This window comes from Pinus tabuliformis, chromosome 6, assembly GCF_031772625.1.
Source record: "Pinus tabuliformis cultivar Carrire ecotype Pingquan chromosome 6, CPIR1, whole genome shotgun sequence".
NCBI classification, from domain to species: Eukaryota; Viridiplantae; Streptophyta; class Pinopsida; order Pinales; family Pinaceae; genus Pinus; species Pinus tabuliformis.
This window is the reverse complement of record NC_142292.1, coordinates 508,645,202-508,670,267: the sequence shown is the minus strand read 5'-3', so window position 1 is coordinate 508,670,267 and position 25,066 is coordinate 508,645,202. Positions and strand designations below refer to the sequence as shown.

The following is a 25,066-nucleotide window of genomic DNA, read 5'->3' as shown; positions in this document are numbered from 1 at the left end:
AGGGGACATGTTCAATTAGTTTGGTTTTCTTTAAATGCTTCTTAGATTAAAAATATGTTATTTTGTTTAAAGTGAAATTTTATATTTAATAGCTAAGGGTTGACCACATTACTTGCTAGTCTAAGGTAGAAGTGCTAAAATTCCAGCTTTAGCTTGTAACTAGTTTCGTTTTCTATATGGATTGACATCTTTTCTTTCTATATCCCTGAGAGCCGTCATTCCCTGATGATTCTTTCTGCAGTTGGTTGTTTTGGTCTTGATATATTTTTACTATGTCATAGTTCCTAAGTGATTTATCATATCTCTAGCTTCAGTTCTTCCATAGAGGTGGTTCTGCAAATTTGTCCAAGGATACTCACATGCCATGGCCTTACACTGTCTTTATATTCAAATAATCTCCAGATTCAAACAATTCATTAGGAATGACAAGAGAAAAAATAAAACATAGGAAACACATGTAGAAGTATAATTTTAAGCACACATATGGACACAACTGTAAGTAGCGGCAAAAATAGAGTGTAATTTATTGAATATCATACTATTATATATAAAGAATCGCTTCTTTGTGTGCTCAACAAAAGGGCTCCACACCATTACCATTCAAAATCTCATCCAATGTGTAAAGTTCCAATCCAAAGGGTGAAAACCCAAGGGCAACTTGAGAAGTTATTCAATGTCACCACAATAAATTTCTCCTACTCTTTAATTTTTTTTTCTCCAGCTTGAGAGGTGTTTCCCTAAGGATTACTAAAGCTTATTACGAAGAGTTTCAAGGTGATTAACAAGAGTTAGCTTTAGCAACACAAATAGTAAAAGTGGTTTTATAAATGGAGTGATAAGAAGATTAAGACTGGTGTCAAGTCTACTAGGCAATTGGAATCAAAGGATCAAACTATGAGTGATTGTTATGAATAAATACATAAAAAACCAGAGTACACACCATGTATACCAATGTGAGCATAGAACACAACTCCAATATAGATAAGAGAGACAAGTTACATAATATCTCCTAAAGTAATAGGAGAACGTCCTCCAAATACACAAATACGTTAATATACCCAAATCCCATGTCTGACAGTTTCTCGCATTGAGTATACCGCTTTAGACCTAATGCATGTTACAAACAACCCAATGCTGCCCCTGTCTTGTCACTTGGAAACTTGCTTTGACCAGTTGACCAAGTTTGACAAAGTTTTAACTATCCACTACCATCTTTAATTGGAAAAATTTGATGTGGCATGGATCCTCTCTTCAAATTGCATGTCCTGAGACCATGTTGACTTTTTGACCACTGAGACCACTTTGCATTGGGAACTATGAATTTCCTCAGGAAATGTGAAAGGTTGTCAAATGAGACTGCCATGCTCTGTTGAGATTTGTAGCTTAGGACATACTCCAAAACCTAGGCTAGAGGGTTTTGTGGACTGTTTTGGGTATGATTGCAGGAGAATTACATCTCTGAGAGAGGAGACGTTAAGGCTTTTCTTATAACTGTTTGAAGGGCGTGTCAATCTGCAGGTATGACGAATGGAGAGGGAGTTGTTCTGGGCTTTCTTTGGCATGATAATTCTTCCTTGAACAAGCCCGGAGGGTGACAGACCTATGGTGACTAGGCCTCAGTCCTACAGTGGCTGTTTGGAGGGCTAAACAAGCATAAAACAGGGTGCTGGAGCAGTCAGTTATGGCAGCGAGTTACCAGACTTGGAGAAGGGAGAAGACCGCAATGTTTTGTGGTAGTTTTGGTCACAGATGGTGGGTTGTTGTGCGCTACAGGAGTTCCCTAACCAGTGACCAGAATTCAGTCCATGAACAACAGTTTAAAGGTATGTCATTTCTCCATTGTTGCTAGGTGTTGGGTCTAGTTTTGATCAGATTAGATGGAGGTCTAGTTGGAAAAATTTGGATCATCCTAAGAGTAAGTTCATCAACAATAGTTGTAAGGACAGTTGTGAGGCTACAACAGTCTATTGGAGCCTAGATTGCTGTCTATTGGAGCCTAGATTTGTGCAATAGCTCCTCTATTGTAGAACAAAGGGCAGATCTTCAGAGCTCTAGGTTGATGATGATTGAGCAAGTCTGAAGGACATGATGTTTGGTGTTGTATTGGGCATTTGAGGTTTGTTGGAGGGCAGCGTGAAAGTGCCCAAGTGTGAAGCCCTAAGTGCAGTGCATTGAAGGACACTTGGCTGCTAGGAGTGGTAGTTGTTGGAGCTCATAGGTATGATCAGCCAAAGGAGCAGTTTGTTGCATCCCGTGTTCATCATTGGAGAAGCGACAATTGATGGTGATAGGTGGCAATGCTCCTGCCCTATGTTAGTCTTCATTGGAGCAGCGCATGAAAGCTATAGCGGGAAGAAGTCCTTGAGTAGCTGAGGAGCAGCAGTGGGCAGTTGCGAGTTGTTCACAAACAGAGTTGTGAACAACTCGACAAGAGTCTCGATGTGTTGATGCTTTGAAGGACAAATGATCAACGAGAGAGAAGATTGGAGCCGAGATTTAGTGACCAGATGGACTTGGAGCATTGATAGAGGTAGATGCTGCAGATTGGGAGCCAAAGGACCGGGCAGATGTGTTCAGGGTACGACTGAGAGGAGCTGAGAGAGCGTGCAAAAGCCAAATGGTCAGAGTATCTTGTTCAGGATAGATTGGTGGTCATCATGACAGACACCAAGCCTTAGTTGTTGTATAATCTTGTATCAGTGGATGTATGAGGGCAATTATCGTTGGTACGGGAGCCCTAGACCGTTGTATTATTCAGTTGGATTAATATAATGAAGTTGGGTTATTGTACATATTTGTGTAAAAAGTTGTTAATATTTTGTGGACTAGTATATTTACTATTTTTTATGTTCCATTGTGCAAAGTAGACTTGTTGTGATACTTGGTTTGGTAGCGTTAGTGATTTGAGATTCTATCCTAGACACCAGTATCGTAGAAAAACAACATGCTCTGGGAGTTGTCTGAGGACTAGTGCACCAAAGCCAATGCCACCTATTGACCACACTTGTGTCAACAGTCCAATAAGCAGAGTACAAAGCAGTGGATCAAAAATTTTCAGATCATTGTCATCATTTAGCTTCCAGTTTCATCATTGTAAACCCAAATTCTGCAAATTTATATTGTAAATGATTCTAGTATGACTATTAAGCCATGCAACAACACCTAGGTAAGCCTATGACTCTTCTCAAAGGTTTTCAACCTAGGGAGTTTCTTAACCTCCCCGAATTATGTGTGTTTGTAAAAACAGATAATCGACAAAGTTTCTCTCAGATATACCCCAAAGCTAGGGTGGAATTCATTGACAAGGTCTTAGGTGAGTCCTAGTGTTTATCGAGTCTATGTATTTTTCATCCTAGATCATGTGTCTTGTCGTAGAATTGGGTAATGTCTTGAGGGTCTAGGTCAAATGTGTATTTCCCCTTCTAAGGGTTAAATTAAATTGTAACATCTTGTGAAAAATATTTTAGTGCATGGTTACTAATATTTAGACACCATGGCTAAATTATTTTATTATAGACACATTTGGAGGGTTGAAAAATATTTATTCGCCTCTTGAGTCTTTATTAATTTTTATGGAAAAAATAAAAAGAAAATAATTAGCGAGAAAAATAATTATTTTTGAGTCAAAAATTAACTTGAGAGAAAATAAATTCTCTCCAAGTGGAAAATTGTAAAAAATTCGCGTGTCAAAAATGATTTCAATTTTGGAGGTCCTCCATGAAGGGAAAAATGGATTTTCTAAGAAAAATTGACCCCTTGGACCTTGGTGGTTAAGTCAAAGTGAAATTTTTGAGGATAAAAGTCCAAAATATCATTTTTTGGACTAAGAAAAAAGGGATTTTAAGAGATTCGATTTTTTCCTAAAAAATGAAAATAAAAATTCAATCGACGGAGGAGATCAAGTTATTTCAAATGAAGATTGATGGATGAGATTATTTTGATGAGGATCAAGCCAACTAGCCGTTATTTTCCACTTGTGGGGGGGGGCTTTTCTTCTCTCATTTTCTATATAAGGAAGCTATGAAGCTCCTCATTTCATCTTTGAATGATGTAACTAATGAGCACCAGTATTGCAGCAAGAATGCTGCAACTCCTGGGGCTACCAACTTTACTTCATCAACCCGGGGTTCGTACAAACTTGGAGGTGACAGCGTTGTATACACAAATAGATGTCATAGGTCCACTCTTTGTCACTGCTGAGCTGGGCGATAGACCACTAGGGTTTCTCAAATTAGCCTTCTATTGATTTAGAAGAAGTTTGATTACCAATTGAGAAAGGGGAATTTTACCCTAATTGAGAGAATTGAAATGCTACCTAGTGCAGTAATGAAAGACTGAAATAGATGCCTAAAACACACAACTCATCTAGCTATTTGTTAAGATACCTTGCTTTAGAAGGATTCTAATTTAACACCTATGAAATCCTAACTAACCTAAGCATGAAATTTGATTTAATCAAACACTTAACTATTGTGCACATGAATAAGCATAACAACCTTTTTCTTTTTGTCTTTTTGTGAAAACATAAATGTTAATCCTTCTTGATTGCATGGTAGGTGGGATAGGTGTGGATAGAGATGGGTGTGATGGGTCAAATGGCTTGGGAGGCAAGAATGAGTTTTCTCCTAGCTTTCATGATGCATGTCTCACAAATCGGGCTCAAAACAGGCCACTACAGGTCTTCCTACAGGATGTCCTACTTCACCTACAGGATCCCCTATTTTCCTACAAGAACAGGCCGAAAGCATAAGGATTGATTTGGACAGTGGTATGGAGCTTAGGGAAGGTGAGTGATGGGAGGAATAAGGCAAGGAATTGGTTGAAACTCACTCAGAACTCAAACCGAAGCTCTATGATGGTTGGATTTTCTCAACAAGCATGGAAAGTTGTCCTTGTGAAATGATGACTCAGATTATGAACTTAGCGACCTTTGCGATCATGGGTGGGTATGGTTTGGCTGAGGCTGATGATATGAGGTCTTCCTGCAATATTGAAACTCCTACAACATACACATTATTGTTGACATTTATCCATAAATCATTTCAAAACAAGAAGGGTTGACAACAATATAAGGAAAAAAGAATTTGCATCATTTATTTGCCAAGTTCATGCATGGAAATGCTTGAAATCTACGATGAAAGCACATGAAATCTAATACAAAACTTAAGATATCAAAAATGACAATTGCAACCTATCTTCTAAAACTGAAAGATGCTAACCTCATTAGCAGAAAAACCCTAAGTTTCATAAGAAACCAGAATTCTGTTTTTTTGGGCTGAATGGGAGTTTTTCCTCAAACCATGGTCCCTGAAGGGAGGAAGGAGGTAAGATCCACCTGTTATCAGCCTTTTTTGATATTTCCTTATCTCTAATGCTATTGTTAAAGCTATGCACAAATGGAAGCAAACTAATCAAATTCAACAATACTTGCAGTGTAACAATGCCAAAACCAATTTAACAAGTAATCTACGAAGTAACCTAAGCATACAAGTACAGTAAGAGGAACCTCTACTACTAGGGTTGGGCTCTAACCCAAGAGCTTTAGCCCTCTTAGTCAACTCAATGCTGGATCAAGGGAATGCTCATTTTTGTTAACATATCAAAAAATACTTAACAGTGTTTTTGTCACAATCCTTCAACACGAAAGTGCTTAGCTATTTTGCATAAAAATTCCGAATCCTAATGAGGCTCTAGACCTCCTTATTTATACAACTGAAGTTGCCAACAAGTTCCTTAAATCTAGGGAGGCTTGGCTTCCAATCTTAAGATTAACTGGTCCTTAACTATCACTGGTTTGGTTGACAATGATCCTCATGACTCGGCTGCCTGCAACTCCAAGCTGATGTAATTTGATTGAGGGATCTTCGAATGAGTGAGGATTTAATGAGGGAGATCCATCTCCTATAATCTCTCCTTCTTGTCTCATTTGAGTTCCTGCATCTTAATTAGCCATAATTTGCTCCCAAAAACCTGCAATCAATGCACATTAGACCACTAGACATAACGTCTTACTTTTACTCATCTCAGTAAGCAAAATATAATTAAAACATGTAAAAAATTATAAGAAGAGTTGATTTTAGTAAGCTTGGAGGTGTATTAAGGTCCATATATTTTACCCAATGATGAACCTCATCAGTAACAATTATCTGATGTACTGAGCAGAGCTCTGCTGGAATTTCTTTGCACTTAATAAAAAGTATTTAGGGTTCATTTCAAGGTGTCTCTCATTTGCTGATATTTGGTATGTGCTGAATGTTTTATTGATATGCTTTGAACTATAATGTTGATTATTATTTCAATTGCCAATAGTAGGAACATCTATTGGTACAGGTATCTTGTCTTAGGTGTTGGGCTAGAGTAATCATCCTAGATCTAGCAAAGTCTGACAGATATCTCCAAGCTTATAGATCTATTTTGTGAATCATTTGAAGCTCCTTGAGTTACAGGTTGCTCCAGCCCTTGGCCTCCAAGTTCACAGACTGTGAGGGGATCACACCCTTGTTTGGATCCAAGTCTAACGAAAATCTTATGCAGGAGGGCTTTGCAAAAAGTTTACAAATTATTTTCTCACTATCTGCAAAAATATTTACTTGTGCCATAAAGTTTAATATGCTAATGAGAACAAATTTTATCTTGTAAGTATTTGTAAGTTATTTTTCCACTAACCCTTGTATTTTAAAATACTGATTTTTTTGTTGTTGTACAGTATTGGGGTTTTATTTCAATTTTTGTATACATTGGGGTTCTTGGGTCTTCTCTATTTCATTTGTGCAAGTGATACCTCAAGGGCTTGAAGAAGAAATTGATTTATGGGCCAATCGTTCCAGAGGAGGTTGATCTAGGCCCTAGAGGGTAAGATCTAGCCTCTTCAAGCCCTATTTCCTCAATGTCCAACTGAAAGAAGGGGGCCGCTAGCCTTTGGAAGTCTTTTGCAGTGGTTTTGGAGTGTTTTCTTGCCATAATTTTGTGATTGCAGGGGCCGAAGTCATTTGAAGGATAGCCATGGGGATTTTAAGGCCATCTAGGCCTAGTCGCAACCCTTTGTGGGCATTTTACCCTAGTGGAATCCCTTTAGGTAGACACAAGCCTTAAAGCCTTTTCCTTGGGAAGCCACAAGACTAAAAGGCCTTTGTTTGGGCAACCACAACCTCCAGGAGGCCTATCCCTCCTAGCCTTAGCCCCTAGAGGGGTTTTTCTCCTAGCCGCAGCCCCTAGAGGGGGTTTTCTCCTAGTCGCAGCCCTATTGGGCTCTTTTTGGAGTAGCCATAGGCCTTAGAGGGCTGCTAACCCTAGGCCACAAACCTATTTGGGCATTTTGCTTATTGTTTCAGTCTTGTATTGGCTTACTTGTAGGGTTTTGCACTTGATTTTTGTTGACACCTAATCATCAGGATTGGGTGAATAAATATAATTAATGTAAATAAATAATAGGAGATATGAACAGTCATCAGGAGATGAAGTAAAGAGTCTCCCTCATGTATATAATAAAGACCAACCTGAAGGAATAATACGAATTGATTTGAGGAGTTACTGCCTGGTCTGACATGGTATCAAAGCCAGCTCCCGAAATTAGTCTTTATGTAACTCCTTGTGTCTGAGTGTCAGTTTTCTGCCTATATTCTACCTGGTTGCTTGAAGCCTGCTCCAGGCAGTGTCTTATATGCGTCCCTCTGTCTAGACTGCGCTCTTTGTCATATGCGTTTTTAAAGTAATCGCCCTCTGTCATATGCATTTTTTAACTAAGAATAACTTATCGGGTCCGGTTCCATTTTCCATTTTCCAGTTCCTCCCTGCGCATACTTCAACTGGGTTTCAATCGATTCTGCTTTACCTACCAGTGTCGGCACTTCGAGCTTGAGATTGAAGATACTGGATCTCTAGAGCAACATAATCACAGGTTCCATACCGGAGTTTGTTGGCAATCTCTCCGATCTAGAGGTTTTATCACTATCCAGTCGCAGATAATGTGTTGCGGGGTGAAATACCAGTCTTGATTGGTATGGAGAGTTTGAGGTACTTGAATCTCTCTGGTAATGGTTTCTCTGAGAGAATGCCATCGTCGGCGAGCCTGTTATTAACGCAAGCATGTGTCTCCTGCTCTGGAGTGTTGTCCCATACTTTGTTTAACGTTGCCATCGAAGTCTTTTGAATGCCGGAGGAAAGAGTTTTTGGAGGCTCTTGATATACATTGATATACGTTGTCATCGTTGCTGCATTGGTTTGTGAAAATCATCGTTGCTTGCACTCTCAATTCATTTGAGCGAGTGAAGTGATGCATTGTCGTATAACTGATTGTGTATTGATTTGGTTTATATGTCATGTAAATATTAATATGGGCGTTGGAACTATGTTGTTCGATTGTCTTTAGAATGTATAAACTCTGCAAATCGTGACTATGAGTTTGACTGCACGCTGCTTATGGTTCATACGAAGTGTTTTAACATTGAATGTCTTCATGACCACCATTGCTTATCTATATGATTAATGCTGGAAGGAGATCCACATTGGAAAGTGTTTAATGCTGCTCTGTATTAATGTGTTGGCTTATCTTTAACACTGCTCCCATATTACACAGTTCTTGTAGTAATATGTTGCCCATATATTTACACTCAGTATTTGTTGTCCAGTCATATCAGAATTATATTCTTTCCCATTAGGAGTAAAATTTTGCAGCATAAGTTTTTGTTACAGTATGCATTCAATCATATCCATGGTGGGAATAGTTCTCACTGGCAAGGAGAACTATCTTGAGTGGTCCCGCATGATAAAACACACCCTCATTTTGAATGAGTTGTGGAAAGGAGTGTGCATTGGAGACGGAGACAAAGAACCAGAACAGCCTAACTCAGACAAAGAGCTCGCCATTTGGGAAAATAAGAACAACAAAGCTTATGCATTAATCGCAACATCTATAAATGAAGAGGTGAGTCGCCATATTTCGCCATTTTCAACTGCTTTCGAAGCCTTTCAAAAGCTGAAAGAACTCTATGACTTACATTCTGCACTTGAAGTTGTTCAACTCATGATTAAACTCTTCACTCTTGAATTACAAAATAATGATCCTCTTGCTCTTGCATCTGAAGTAAAGTCTATAATGCATGATATCAAATCCACTAAGGTTGAATTGGATATTCCTCTTATCGCTTTTCTCAAGGCACTTTATCCTACTTACTCCAATTATCTTGAGTCATTGCGAGCAATGGAAATCTCAAAGATATTACCTTTGACTCTCTTGTGAAAAAATTTGCTGAAAGAGAGAAAGCTTTTGGAAAGAAGACAGCCCCTGAATCTTCTGAAGAGGCTATGTGCCTTGCTCATAAAGAAAGGAATCTTGCTCAAGACTCTTCCAGAGGAAGAGGTGGTCGAAGACGAAGAGGAAGATATTTCAGAGGCGGGGGGGCAGACACTCTCAAGGAGAAAAGGCAGATTTGCATTGCATACGCTGCAAAAGAAATGGATCACATGATGCCTTTACATGCAAGTTACCTTGGGACAAAATTGAGCAGCAAAGAAGCCAACAGAAAGGTAAAACTAATGACATAGACAAAGGTAAAGCACCTGAATCCGCTCACTATGTTGTGGCACAATGTAATATTGGAGTAAATGAAGATTTATTTAATGCTTCACTTGCTTCTTGGAAAAATTGTTGGTTGCTTGATTCAGGAGCAACCTGCCACATGACTCATAGAAAATATTTTTGTGAAGAATTTACTGACAATGTTGATGGAGCAGTATACTTTGCAGACCAATCAAAAATCAAGCCATCAGGGCTTGGCACAATTAGGCTTAAATTACCTGGTCTTCCAGACTTTCTTCTGCATCATGTTCTATATCTCCCACAGCTCAAAAGAAACTTGATGTCCTTGGTCCACATCCGCCAACAAGGTCACTTCATTCATATGTTTGATGGCAAGCTTGAGGTGAGAAAAGCATCTGACCACTCACTTGTCATGAGGGTAATAAAAGAAGAAAGGCTTCTCAAGTTGCAAGGTACCTCTGCTCGTGCACAAAATTTCTCATACAATTCTCGTTATGAAGAAGGTACACTTCCATCAAGTTTATTATGGCATGCTAGATTTGGAAATTTGAACTATGACAGCCTCCGCTTGTTGAAAAATGGTGTTGCTGGTTTGCCAACAATTCCTAGGAAATTTAAGCAGTGTGATGCTTGCATTCTAGGAAAGCATAGCAAACAGTCTCTTCATGATTCACATTCAAGAGCACATAGAAAACTTGAACTCATTCGTTCAGATTTATGTGGTCCAATGCCTGTTCCTTTTGCAAACAGAAATAAATATATGATGACATTTATTGATGACTACACCAGAATGTGTTGGGTTTATTTATTGAAGAACAAATCTGATGCTTTTCAAACATTCAAGAACTTTCATAAATGGATTGAAAATGATGCACAATCTCATATTGGGTCTATTTGCACCGATAATGGAAAAGAATACACATTAAATGAGTTTGAAAACTATCTTTGCCAACATGGAATCAAACATCAAACAACTGTACCTTATAATCCCCAACAGAATGGTGTAGCTGAAAGAATGAATAGGACAATCTTAAATATGGTACGCTCCATGTTCTTCTTCAAAAATGTAAAGATAATGTTTTTGGGCTGAGGCTGTTCTATGTGCTGCATATATAAAGAATAGATGTCCATCTAATGCTATTAGAAACAAGACTCCATATGAAATGTGGTATAGGCATGTTCCTTCAGTAAAGCATCTCAGGGTCTTTGGTTCCACCTGTTATGCCTTGATACCAAAAGTACATAGAAACAAACTTGGTGCAAGAAGTCGTAAGTGTATCTTCCTGGGGTATTCAAACACCTCCAAAGCACACTGTCTCTACAATGAAGTCAATAAAAAGTTTGTTGTATCTAGAGATGTAATTTTTCTTGAATCATCCAAAACTGACAATGTAGTTGAGCGGCAGCTTGATCACTTGGATAGATTCGCAAATGCAAAATCATTTCAAGAATTTGATAATCAGATTCCACATCTTGAAGGGGGGATTCCTATACTAGATCAACATGTGGAATCTTCTTCTGAAGAACCCTCTCCCGCGCATGAAACTCCAACAACGGATGATGCTTTAAGTGATGTGAATGATAGAATTGGGAGACTCAATCTTGATTCAGTCCCAACTCAATCAACAGAGCAGCCTGGACCATCTGAGAAAGGCCCTCCAAAGTGGTTGATAAAGACACTTGAAAATGTTTATCTTGATGAGGTTGGAAAGACAGGAGCTAGAAATTCAAACCGACAAAATGGAGGTGATGTAGATGACTCTAATTCACCTGTTGATATGGATGTTTCTTATGATTGTGAATTGAATTTGTCTACAGATTTTGAACCAACTTCCTTCAAAGAAGCTGCTTCTAATGATGAATGGAAAGAAGCAATGAAAAGGGAGTATGATGCCCTCATAAAGAATGGAACTTGGAAGCTGGTTGATCCTCCATTAGGAACCAAACCAATTGGCTACAAGTGGGTCTACAAGAACAAGTATAAAGTTGATGGCTCACTTGACAAGCACAAAGCCAGGCTTGTGGCAAAAGGTTTTGCACAGAAGGAAGGGGTTGATTATGAGGAGACTTTTGCCCCCATAGCAAAATGGGCTACCATCCGGACACTGTTTGCCTTAGCAGCTCAGAACGGTTGGAAAGTTCATCAAATGGATGTAAAAACTGCTTTCTTGAATGGAGATCTAAAAGAGAATGTTTTTATGTCCCAGCCTGAAGGATATGCTGTGAAAGGACATGAACATAAAGTATGAAAACTTGTGAAGTCCTTGTATGGGCTCAAACAAGCACCACGAGCCTGGTATGAAAAACTAACTGAGCATCTTCTGAAACTCAATTTCAAACATTATGATCTTGATGATGCAACTTTATTTGTCAATAAAGTTGGCAAAACAGTTGTATATCTTGTGGTATATGTAGATGATCTTTTGATGACAGGGAACAATGAAAGCTACAATGCATCCATAAAGAAGGAATTGGGGAAAAGTTTTGAAATGACTGATTTGGGCTATGTTCATTACTATCTTGGTATTGAAGTAACTCAACATCCAAAGTCCATATTTCTTTCTCAAAAGAAGTACACTGGAGATCTGTTGAACAGATTTGGCATGACAGAATGCAATCCTCTTACTACTCTAATGGAACAAAACTTAAAGCTCACATCTATTGAAGGAAAAGAATTTGAGGATGCAACAAAGTATAGACAACTTGTAGGAAGTCTCAACTACCTAACTACTACCAGACCAGACATTTCGTTTGCTGTTGGAATCCTCTCCAGGTTTATGCAAAAGCCTTGTGAGGGACATTGGTCTGTTGTAAAAAGAGTTCTAAGGTACTTGAAGGGAACTCAAGACTTTGGAATCAAGTATACACAGGTGGACGACTTCAGCTTGCTTGGATACTCTGATTCAAACTTCGATGGAGACAAAGAAACTGGGGTATCTACTTCAGGATATGCTATGAGTCTTGGATCAGGAGCTGTCTCCTGGAGATCACGCAAACAATCAGTTCAAGCAAATTCCACAACAGAAGCAGAATACGTGGCAGCAGCTGGAGCAACAAAATAAATTGTGTGGCTCAGGAAAATTCTTGAAGATTTGCAGGTAAAACAAGTACAATCAACTCCACTCATAATTTACAATACCTCTACAATAAAGTTGGCCAAGAATCCAAAGTTCCATGATCAAATGAAGCACATCAATACTAAATATCATCTGATTTGACATCATGTTGAGGCCAAAACGATCCATCTCCATCATTGTTCCACTAATGAGAAAATTGTAGACATCTTCACCAAAGCACTTGGAAGAGAAAAGCTTGAATGATTCAGAATGATGCTTGGACTCACCAACATCCTTTCAGATTAAGGGGGGGAATGTTGACATCTAATCATCAGGATTGGGTGAATAAATATAATTAATGTAAATAAATAATAAGAGATATGAACAGTCATCGGGAGATGAAGTGAACAGTCTCCCTCATGTATATAATAAAGACCAACCTGAAGGAATAATACGAATTGATTTGAGGAGTTACTGCCTGGTCTGACAATTTTGGTATTAATCTTTGTTTTGCAAGCCTAGGGTAGGTTTGGAAAGGGTTTCAAGTGTTTTCTTGCCTCATGGTATCATTGATTTATGCTATGTTGAGCTAACAACTGGTTTTGCAAGCTTCATCACTCATTGAAGGAGTTTTCAAGGGCTCAAGTCCTCTCTAGCCCATCAACCAGCCCTAGAATCCCTGGTTATCCTCATTAAAGGGTTGAGCCATCACTTGGCTTGAGGTTTATATATCTAACATTGGTGTTGCAGGTGTTTGGAAGAGTCTAAGTGCATTGAACAAGCTCATCTAGCCATATCATAAGTCCTTAAGGCCAAGGGTTTGCTTTCAACCTTATCTCTTTCCTCACTGTTTTGAATCAGATTTGATGTTATCTCACAACAATGGTAAAATCTCTGAATACACATCCTAATCAAGCCCTAAAGCACATTAAAATAAGCCTATAATCATCACACATTTAATCTCAAGCGATAAGAAAGATTTATGTCATTGCATTTATGGTATTCTAAGTGATTTTAGAGGACTGTCATATGGTTTATAAGGTCTGATATATTTTATAACTTTGATATAAGTCATAACAATGACAAAAAGGACATTTAAGCTAAGTTGCAAGAAACGCTGAAACGTTTCAGAGTTTCTGAAATGGGTACGTTTAGAAATGTCATCTCCCAAAAATGGAAACGTCCCGGAAACGTGATGGATGAAATATATATATATATATATATATATATATATATAAGTTATAAATAAGTGAATAACATATTATCTTGCAAGTAAAAAGGGAATAAGACCCATAGATGACAATTTAGAAGGAAAACCAAGTCTATATTAGCTCTCGTAGATGATTACATGATGGTTGAGTTTCGGTTGAGTTTTGGCCGAGTTTCGGGTATGGGTACGACCCGAAACACCGGGTTCCTAGAAGTTTCGTGCAACATAGCATTTAAGGAACCTCCAAATTCATAAGAAATTATTTTGAGACTTCGAAGCATCATTTCTCTTATCTTAAGCTATTGGAAAAGTGACTTAAGTGGGCTTTTGATCTTGTGGCTAGGGCAATCATTGTCGAAAGACAAGTGATTGTTGTCTTGCTGGTCCCTCCTTGCATTGCATCATTGGCATAGTTTTACTCTTGTCTCCATTTGCATCTTAAGATTACATATAAGTACTCTTTGAAATTGTTCCTCATTGTTATTTTCTAAAGAAGTGAACCTAATTGCATATCTTGTTGTAAAAAGTTTGAATGGCTGCTAATCCTCTTGGTATAGCATAAAAGAGCATTGTTGCCAAAGAGCATAATTTTCAAGGCTATTTGCTAAAGTGACATAAGATTTCTCTCGTCCCTTATTGTTAAGATTTCTAATTGATAAAGATCATTTTATAATATCGTTCAAGCATCATCCTTGTAGCGTTAAGGTAAAATTTTAATAATAAGTGATATTGTGGTCTTAAGGGTGATTTCATTCAAATCTTATGATTGAATAATCTCTATAGGAAGTTACCAATTTTGCTCTTTGCTTTCCATTGTCATTTAGAACACTTGTCTCATTGGGATTGTTATTTCATTGGATAAGTCTTGAATTGTTTTATTTTGAAGCATTTTAATTGGCAAATCAAGTGGTTTATTAGCACATCGCTTTAGTTGGGGTTATTCTCGTAATTGTTCTATAAGTACTTCATTTACTCTTGTGTTGAAAGCATTGAATCTTAAGTAATTTAACTTGAAGTATTTAAAAGTCATATAATAATCTCACTTAAATCCATCACTCATATCTTGCATATCATTCTAGAATTAGAAGTGCATCTATAAAAGGTACCTTCAAGTATAAGCTTGGCTGATAGAAAGATAGGACAAACATTTCTCACCCAACTTGCGAAGTTTAGACTCTCATTTGTGGTTAACACAAGTGACCTTGAAGTTCTCTTGTGGGCAATTCCTTGTAAGAACAGAGGCACTTGGGTGGTTAGAATCTCACGGGAGGTATCGTTAATGAGGCCATAGCCTCCTTCTTGTGGGCTTCTCTCTACAAGCTACATTTGAGACTAACTTCAAAACAGTTGAGAGAAAGGATTCACCTAGAATAGGCATTTTAACTAAAATTAACCAAGAGCTTGCATCTCACTTAGTTTTAGGTGTTTCATCTCATGTAGGATAGTTTTCATCCCAGCAACAACTGTTCATCCGATAACTTGGATTTTAATTTATATTGTGCAAGTGAATAAGTTGTAAAGGCACTGGTCTCACACTTAAAATCCTTAAATTTAATCAAGTTGTGATAAATAATCAAACTTTCCAGTTATCCTTAACCAAGTTGGCAGGTCATTCAATTCCATCTCCCGAACCCATCATCTCATCCATAGGGACTACCCTCGTTAGCTTGTTGTAGGGATACAACTTAAATGGAGAGGGCCAAGATCAGAGTGGCAGCCCCTGCCCTGAGTGTTTTCGCATCCTCGTGTACAATTTGAATGACAACACCACCTACAAACTTTATAGACCATAACCATGTAGAATGACATAAGTGCACCTTGACACTGACTGAACTAACCCATACATCAGTGATCACCCCTACAAATGCAGGCTCGCATAAAACCATGAGGCCTCGAGAGAGTTCATAAAGGCCCTCCAATCCTATATAAGATGAGAGTAAATCGAAGTGAAACTTCTAGGGACCAACCATGGTCCAACCAAGACAACAAGATACAGACTCAAAAGACATAGATCTAGTATCACTTGATCGTTCACTTGATTAGATGTATGCACTGTGAAAATTCCTTGAAATGCAACAACTGGAATTAATTCTCCTAATTGATTAATAGTTTATCATTTTTTTGATTAATATCGAATTAATCACACTGCAATTTTTTCACCTAATAAAATAAATGCTACAAAATAAAAACCCTGGAAACTGAGAAATACTAGCACACACATAAAAAATGATACCGTTATTTTTGGACAAATGTCCCCAAAAAAACTCAATGGGGGAAACTGGTGCAACAACTGAGGATTTATATTTTATTATATTTTATTCCAGGTTCTATGCACATCATACATATAGAGATGGATGTTCACAACGCAACATCAATGCTTCAATCAACTATCGGGTGCCATGTCAAGTTCAACAACATCTTAAACTACAAATCAAAGTATCCAAGGATTTACATTTTCATTATTCAAAAACATTTTCCCATAGCTTTCCAATATGGAATTTCTTTCCCAAATTCTGGAAATCGATTCATCATGCCATGATACATCATTTCGGGCTTCAGAACCCATCTTCATTTCGGGCTTCAGAACCCATCTCCCTCTGATTTAGATCATTAGAGGCTCATCACCTGTCACAAATAGATCATCAAGATATAAAACCAAAACCATAATCAATATCAAAGACATACCTTAGAACTCATCATCTTGACTTCATCAGATAACTGTCAAATATAGACATATCAAGACCGGGGAGCTTGCTTTATGCAATGCTCTAAGCATAATTTCTTGCTAAGCCAGCATAATCAGTGTTACATAAATCAATGTTGTATCATATCAGCAAAGTCATCTCATTAGAGTTTTGAAGTCCGATCATGACCATTATCAAAGTCATCATTATCACAGTGTCAATACTTTCAACTAGGAGTCAGGTGGAGCTCATATCAAATCATGACTTCGTTTCTTATTATGCCAACAAGTTGTCATCAACCATGCATTATCTCTACATCCATGTATTATCAATTCGAACTTTATCAAGTCATTCTCATAATCATAACATAAGTCATTTCTGTCAATAGGTGCAAATGCATACATCAAGGATGAGTCATGCAGGTTCCATTTTTCACGCAGAATCACAACTATCATTACCTCAACCATTGTGCTAGGAATAAGGAGGCCAATTCAAAATCATGCTTCTGAATATTTGCACAAGTCATTATGCCCACATAGCATAGACATCAGGGCAAATCAACCATTGTCATTAAACATTAGATCAAGTCCAAATTCGCTATTGTAGAGAGATCTATAGTTAAAGCATATCTTAATCATCAATTCAAAATTATTGTCAAGCATCATGACAAAACATTGTTCATATATATCAGTGAGCCAAATCATGCCAAATTCTTGTAGCACAAACATAATGACATATCTCTATGTATGTCTCGGTCACCTGCAAACACAAGTTTAGTCTGCATGTTCATATTATGGCAAACATTCAACCTTTTCCTACTTGCAGATCTAGCCATCTGCAACACATCTATGGAGCTGACATATTCCAGGTGACCATTCGGTTTCATGCATAATTCTTCATTATGCGATCAACAATTTTACCCAACAACTTCAGAAATCAGATTATAGTGGCAGGATATGTCAGAAACATCTTGATTAAGAGTTCAAACAACTTCAGAAAGCTTCAGATGATGGTCAACTATAGTCAAACCTCTGGTCGCTCCCTTCAGGTTAGCATGAGAGCGAATTTAGCTGCTTGGACGTTGTCTAGGCCTTAGGATGCGTGCGTCCAGGGACGAGATCTCCCATATCAGTGACTGTGTCCAGAGAAGAAACCCTAATTTATGTACGGGCTTCAGATCTGAGACCCTGTTGCAGATCAATACTGTCAAATTCACATAAATCATACTTCAACAACATAGAATGCAAATAGTAGTATGAGTAAGAGTCTTGAGAAGAGATTCTCCCTCTCACTGGGAATCTACTTCATTCATCTTCATTCATATCATCAGCCTGTCTCTACTAGATTCATGCAACAGTAGATCTATTAGATCATAAACATATATCTATCATGGCTATCAGTATCATGACATCAATCTTTCATCAAAGGTTAGACTCAAAGCAGCAGATAGATATAGCATCATATCTCAAAGATTATGAACACAATAGCACTTTCTATCTAGTTACGACATCATGTTTGACCATATGTCGTCAAGACATGACCATAGTTAGTAAGATATCTACTTATCAATCTTACACTTATACCTCTAGCATCAAGATTATCATGCTCTTCATAATCAATAAGATCAAGTAAGGTCATTCAATAAAGCTTTATCAAAACAACAATTCGATCCCTTTGATGTCATTAAGAATTTTACTATAGTTGTCAAGATAAAGGTATTTTCTTAAGAGGATGATCTCTTCGATGACATCTTCCAGCAGAAAAGCACACTGAAAGACATTTTTCATATGGCTCAAATTCAATTTCCCCTAGCAGAATTCCAAGAATTCAAACTCTACAGAGAGAGGAGATTAGCAAACATCCCCTTGGATAAGTTGCGCTTAGAACCAATAAGGGAGCCAACTCCCAGCGTCGGTCTAAGTGGAAGCTCGGGTACAGACAAGTCCAGGTCTAAGTCTGGGAAAGAATCACCAGAATGCTCTAAACGGTTCGAGAGAGACCATAATAAAAGTGAAGGGTCTGTTAGAGATAATTCCCAATCTAAAGAGCACCCAGAGCAATAGGTTTTGACGACACCACAGGTGAAGGTTCGCCCTCCCCTCATCCAACCACCAAGGCCAGTGAGAACTGAGTTAGATAAAGAGTGGGAAACATTTAATGAATTGATTAATACTAAGGAGCAGAACACGAAGACACCTGAGAGTACAGTGCAGACAATGACAAATATGGTCATTGGAACAGTCAGCAATGCTCCAGAAACAGAGCATATTCCCATAACCCCATCATCTGAAATCATGCTGAAGATAGAGGAGATTCCACCTCTAGATGTATTTTATAGTCCGCAGCACAAGGCAATGGTAAGAAGACAAAGAAAGAAACGGAAATTGGACAGTGTGCTCTCACCTGAGGCAGAGCAGCTAGATGTCCTTTGGAGAGACCCTACCACTAACCCTGCTGAAAATTTGACTAAGTTATCCCAAATCGCAGGAGCCTATGCTTCTGCTACCATTGATAAAGCGTTCAAGGTACAACTATTACTTAAGGATAGAGAGGAACAAATCCAAGTTTTGAAACAACAGCTACAGCAGGCCAGTGCCAACCGAGAAGCAGAGGAGAAATTAGAAAAATTACTATAGAATTTTCAACAGATGAAGCTGGGGTATCAGAGCAATTTGGCCGAAAAGGAAAATCAATTACAGGTCATGCTAGAAATGCATAAAGATGACCCCAAAATTACAGAGTTTGTCTCAGAAGCCCTTGCCTTGAACGATCAACTCTTACAACAGCAAGAGGCACTCTGCCAAAGAATATTGCAATGGAGCTTCCATTGCGAGATGAGCGATAAAATTACAAGTCAAGTCGCGGATTTGCGACTCGATTATGATTTGATTAATAAAAGAATTTCTGATTATTTGATTTGGCAGGAACCGGAGGAAGGAAAGAAAGCAAGCTTGCTCAAAATCAATGAAGCCCACAAAGAAATGATGTTCCATAAGTGGGATGCACAGATTAAAAAGGTAGAACAGGCAGCGGAAGAAGCAGCGGCAGCGGCAAACAATGTCATTGACTGTGTCATTGAAAATCTGCATAGAGCAAACCTGATATCAGAAACCGCTCCAGGATTTCTCCCAAAGGCATAGCAACAACAGACAAACTAGAGACAGGAAGCTGAGGAGAAGGCAGAGTCCATTAAAAAATTAACCAAGTTGAATTGGGACACTTACTGGCAGTGCTTGGTTAAACCGCACAGTCAATGCATGACTCTCAAGTGCCTTACAAATTCTGCCGAGAAGATAGCGCCAGCACTTGTCGATTCTGTTTTCACAGGACAACTAAAATCGGAAGTCAGCCAACCGACGCTCCTCAAGCCGATGTTGAATGCTTGCGATCTCAGAGAACAGATACATAGATAGTTAATTTCCAGATACAATTTTAGTTTTATTTTTGATTTATTTTTGCCTTAGATGAGGACAATCATTTAAACCTCCTCCTATATTTTTGTAATAAACTATTTTTAGTATTTAGCTAGTAGTATTTTAACCCTTCTCATGCATTTGGAGAGGGGTCCAGAAATTTTCCAAAAACGTTTCTTCAGAACATGCACTTCTGCACCCTCGGAGGAGGTTTTGATGAATGAATGGAATGAGATTTATTGATATCTGTGTTTAATGTCTGCTACTGAAATGCATTTCTGTACTCTTAGTAGATATTGAGTTAGGAAGAGATAAATCTATATTGTTGAAGCTCATGAGTAGGACTTGTTATCAATGGTACTTTTATCTCTTAATGATTTCTGCTTATGTGTCAAAGTAATCTTATATATTCAGTTGTTTATATATGAAAGCTTGAATGTTTGAGTTATCATTTGGCACTTTCGTATGGTGGTGACTATTCTGTTTATGCTTTAATGTATGAATGACTTATTATGTGATATGCTTCTCACAATTGTTTCGGCTAATTTCTTCTACGAAACAATTCATTTTTAATGAATTCTTTTCTCATAACAATTGAATGATCTTTATTACCAATTGCTGTTAGAAACTATTTTAGATCGCATAAGTGGAAAGTTAAATCTCGGGTTAGTTTTAGAATTAGATGTTTCTATTCATTAGAATATAATTGCATGTTTTAAATTAGACTTAGATTAAAAGCATTTTATTTATAAATCTTTAGAAAAAGAAACATCAACTCTTATCATCACACACAAATTGGGAAACTGGTCCCATTATCCCCAGTCAGACCCACCATCCCAAACGGAAAAGGAGCTATTTTCAAGGTCTGGACCTGGTGGGTATCCCCCTTGTTGTAGACCCGATTTTCTGGGCCTTCAACATATTTGGCGCTAGAAGGAGGGCCTGAACTGTGAATGGCTAGTAAATCTAAATCTAAATACCATTCCGAGAGTAAATCACCCTCAACATCTCCCCCGACTTCTCCATCGCATTTCGAGTCTTTAAATCTTAAGCGAGAGTTGAGAAAACAACGACCACTGCCACAAACCCAAACATTTCAGATAGATATACTATTGAACCTCCTGAAGTTGAGTCTTTGATTCATAAACTTAAAGGATTTTCCATATCACCGCAAAACTCTGAAATATCTCAAGGTAGTGTGACTTCGTAATACAATCCTTCTCATTCTCTTACCAGATTACAGAGCGAAAAGTTTGGTATCGAACCACCTGAATTACCTCTACCTAAAAGGAAAAGAGCAAGGAAGTCACCTCAAGGGTTTGATAGTGAGACTCTTTCATCATCAACATCCATTCCGACTTCTCCATTGCAAAGTCAACCATCCACCCCTCCACTTCAAGTTGTTGTCCATCAGAGTATTGGAACTTTAACATCCTCATCCCTACCACAAGGAACTTCATCTGCAATTTCCTCTGTTAGTAGTTCAACGATGGCTCAAAATCCATGGAATAATCCAGGGGCAGTCTCAATGCCTTCCCCCTTGAGTCAATTACCGGCCCATCCTGAAAAATGGCTGCCCAAGTTTAATCCTGAAGCAGGCATGCTAGCAAAAGAACACATAAACAACTTTATGTTATCCATAAATTTAAATGGAGTTACAAATGAAGACGTTGTTGTCAGACTTTTTCCTTATACTTTACAAGCAGCGGCCGAATCCTGGGATTTTCATTAGCATCAGGGTCCATTACTAATTGGGACATTTTCCAAGAACAATTCTTCACTAAGTTCGGCGATGATAGATCTACAACAACACTGATCAATGATCTATCGAATCTAAAGACTGAATCAAGAGAACCTATCAAAGATTTTAACTGGCGTTTCAACAAGATTTTGGATAAAATTCCGACCGCTTCCAAGCCTAGCGAAGAAGTCCGAAGTGAATGGTACATATCTGCTTTACCATCGAACATCGCGATCTTTGTTGATAGAGCTGCCAAGACAACATTGGCCGAAAACATGAAGGAAGTGATAGCGGTAGAAAAACGTATCTTAGCTTTAGAAAAGAAAAACGTTGTCGATGAAAGAAAATATAAGAAGGTTACTTTTAGAGATGATCCTAAGAAAAAGCAACCAAAAGACCCATTTGATTTAGAAGGATTGTAGAAAGTCCTAAAAACCATGTCTAACGAAATGGTTGACATTAAAAGACAAGTAATAGAGACTTCTGCTAAGAAACCCTACAAGCCTTATAGAAAAAATCCTTCAACTGGTTCAAAGCCTCCCAATGCTATAACAAATGCAAAATCTGAAGGGGAAGAAGAGGAAGTTTCTAATGAAGAACCTATTGATGAAGATGAAGTTGTAGAGTTACAGAGAATGTGGGACTTCATTCTTCCAGACGAAGAGGATCAAGAGGCATCACCAGTCAGTACCAGAAGTAGAAATCAACTCGATCCTCCACAACCTAGTTCTAAATAGAAGAGCGCAAGCTCAATATTTAAGGATAAAGTCACAGGTAAGAAATCATCACCAAAAGCGGCTCAAACAAGCCTAGTCCAATCCCATTCCTCAACTCCATCTAAAACACTGATTGTCTCTGATGAGATGGAGTATAATATTGTTGAAGACATGAAGAATACTAGGGCTAACATTACTTTTCACGAACTAAACAAATTGAAGCATCCACAGAAACTACTTTTGAGAGAGTTACATGCAATATCCATTGCACCTCTCCCTGCTGCTGTAATCTCGCAAGCTTCTCATGAGATGGGAAGACCTCCAACTAATATGGCCAATAAAGTTGATCCAAATGATATTGCTTTAATTGGAGGTAGGTCAAAATCCCATACTCCCCCATTCCTTCTTACTTACGAAATTTTCAATAAAAACTTGCATAATTGTTTAGTAGATTCAAGAGCTTCATCTAATATTTTGCCTAAAACAATATGTGCAAAGTTAAACGTCCAACCTCAAAAATCTGTAGTATGCATAGTTCAGCTGGACCGATTGCAGGTTGAAGTAATTGGTGAACTAAATCAAGTTACCATAAGGTTGTCATCTAATCCAAAGGTATGTCAAGTTATTGATATTTTAGTTGCAGATATTCATGAGATTTATGGTTTAATTCTTTGTAGGGATTGGTCTGAAAAGCTTCATGGATACTTTGCGACCGATTGGTCACACATGTGGCTTCCTTACAATGGTAAACCAAATCAGATAAAAGTTGAACAAGAAAGACACCAAAAATACATAGTGACAGAATTGGAAGGAGAAAATGAACCTGTAGCATACAACAACAATATAATTGGCAACTATTTTGTTGACTCTTTCTTAGGAAATTTTAATGCTCATACTTCGCCTTATTTAGAACATTCTGTTTTGCCTCAAGTAGAAAACTTTTCTCAAACAGATAATTCTAAATGTGTCAATTTTGTAGATAATCCTGTAAATAACTCTTTATTTTGGAAATTATTTTTTGACGGATCTAAGTCTAATGATGGATCAGGAGCAAGATGTGTATTAGTTAGTCCAGAAGGGAATAAAACTATGCTAACATGTAGACTTGAGTTCGATTGCACAAAAAACACTGCAGAATACGAAGCTTTAGTGCAAGGACTGTACAAGGCAATCAGACTAGATATCAAGTATCTACAAGTCTTCGGAGACTCTAAGATTGTTATTAAACAGGTGCGAAATACTATACATTGTCTATAAGGTCATTTAAAGCATTATCAATCTTTAGTGCAAGATCTGACTGAACATTTTATAGCATTCAATATTTCATCCATTCCCAGACTCCAAAATGCTAGTGCTGACCTCCCAGCTAATGTAGCTTCCAAGCTCATTCCCTTAGAAGACTATAGCCTAGACAGATTCTCAATCAAATTGATCTTTAGGCCCTCCATCCCTGATAATGTTACCAATTGGAAAAATTTTAACGATGACCCTGATATTGTAAGTTTCCTAACATCAGAAGGATCTTACACTAATCAGATAATTGATGAGGACCAACATGATAAGCAGTTACAACAAGAGAGCACTAATAATGCCATACCAAAATTTGTAGTCAAGTTGGAAGACTTATATGATTTGAAAGACAGATTTAAAAGGTCTACCAATTCAAAACTTCAGAGTTCAACTCTGAACTATGAATTAGTAAATCTAGGAACTGATACCAAGCCACAGAATATCAACCTAGGTCTTGGCCTAGCCCCTGAAGAAAAATTAGCCTTTGTTCGACTCCTGAAACAGTATAAAAGTGTCTTTGCCTGGAATTACGATGATCTTAAGACTTACGACACTTCAATCATTCAACATACTATCCCGATGATAGCTGATGAAAAACCTGTCCAACAAAAGTTGAGGAAGATCCATCCTAATCTTGAAAGTCAGATTAAATCTGAGCTCAATAAATTATTGAAAGCCAAAATTACTTTTCCCGTTTGAAATTCTAGATAGGTTTCCAACTTGGTTCCAGTGAGAAATAAAAACGGAGTCATTAGAATTTGTATTGACTTTCGAAATCTTAACAAAGCCTGCCAAAAGGATAATTTTCCCCTACCCCCTATGAAACAAATATTGCAAGCAGTTGCAGGATCAGAATTAATTTCCTTTTTAGATGGTTTCTCCGGCTACAACTAGGTTTTGGTCCATCCTGATGATCAGCTAAAAACCACATTCAGAACCAAATGGGGTACTTATGCATATCAAAAGATGCCTTTTGGGCTGATTAACGTTGGCGCCACATTTCAAAGGGCCATGGATATCGCATTTAAGGGATTAGTAAACAAATCAGTGGTGATTTACTTGGATGACATAACAGTATATTCTAAAAAATGTGGTAATCACCTCAGAGACTTAAAGCAGATCTTCCAATGTTGTCAAAGGTATGGAATTTCACTTAATCCAAAAAAGTCCTTTTTTGCATTAAGTGAAGGAAAACTTATTGGATTTATAGTGTCAAAATATGGAATCCATATTGATCCAGATAGAATTAAGGAGATTTCCGAAATATCCTTATCACATAGTAAGAAAGCCATGCAATCCTTCCTTGGCCAGATTAATTTTGTTAAAAAAATTTGTTCTAGACTTCTCAAGGATTGTGTCACCATTACAAGCAATGATCAAGAAAAATTCGCACTTCAAATGGGGCCAATCAGAGTATG

At 37.8% G+C, this 25,066-nt stretch overlaps 1 protein-coding gene across 9 annotated transcripts in view; it reads left to right on the top strand.

The window, feature by feature from the left end:
* Positions 1–25,066, top strand: part of LOC149259537 (uncharacterized) — a 155,593-nt gene that overhangs the window by 61,037 nt on the left and 69,490 nt on the right. The window lies entirely within an intron of this gene.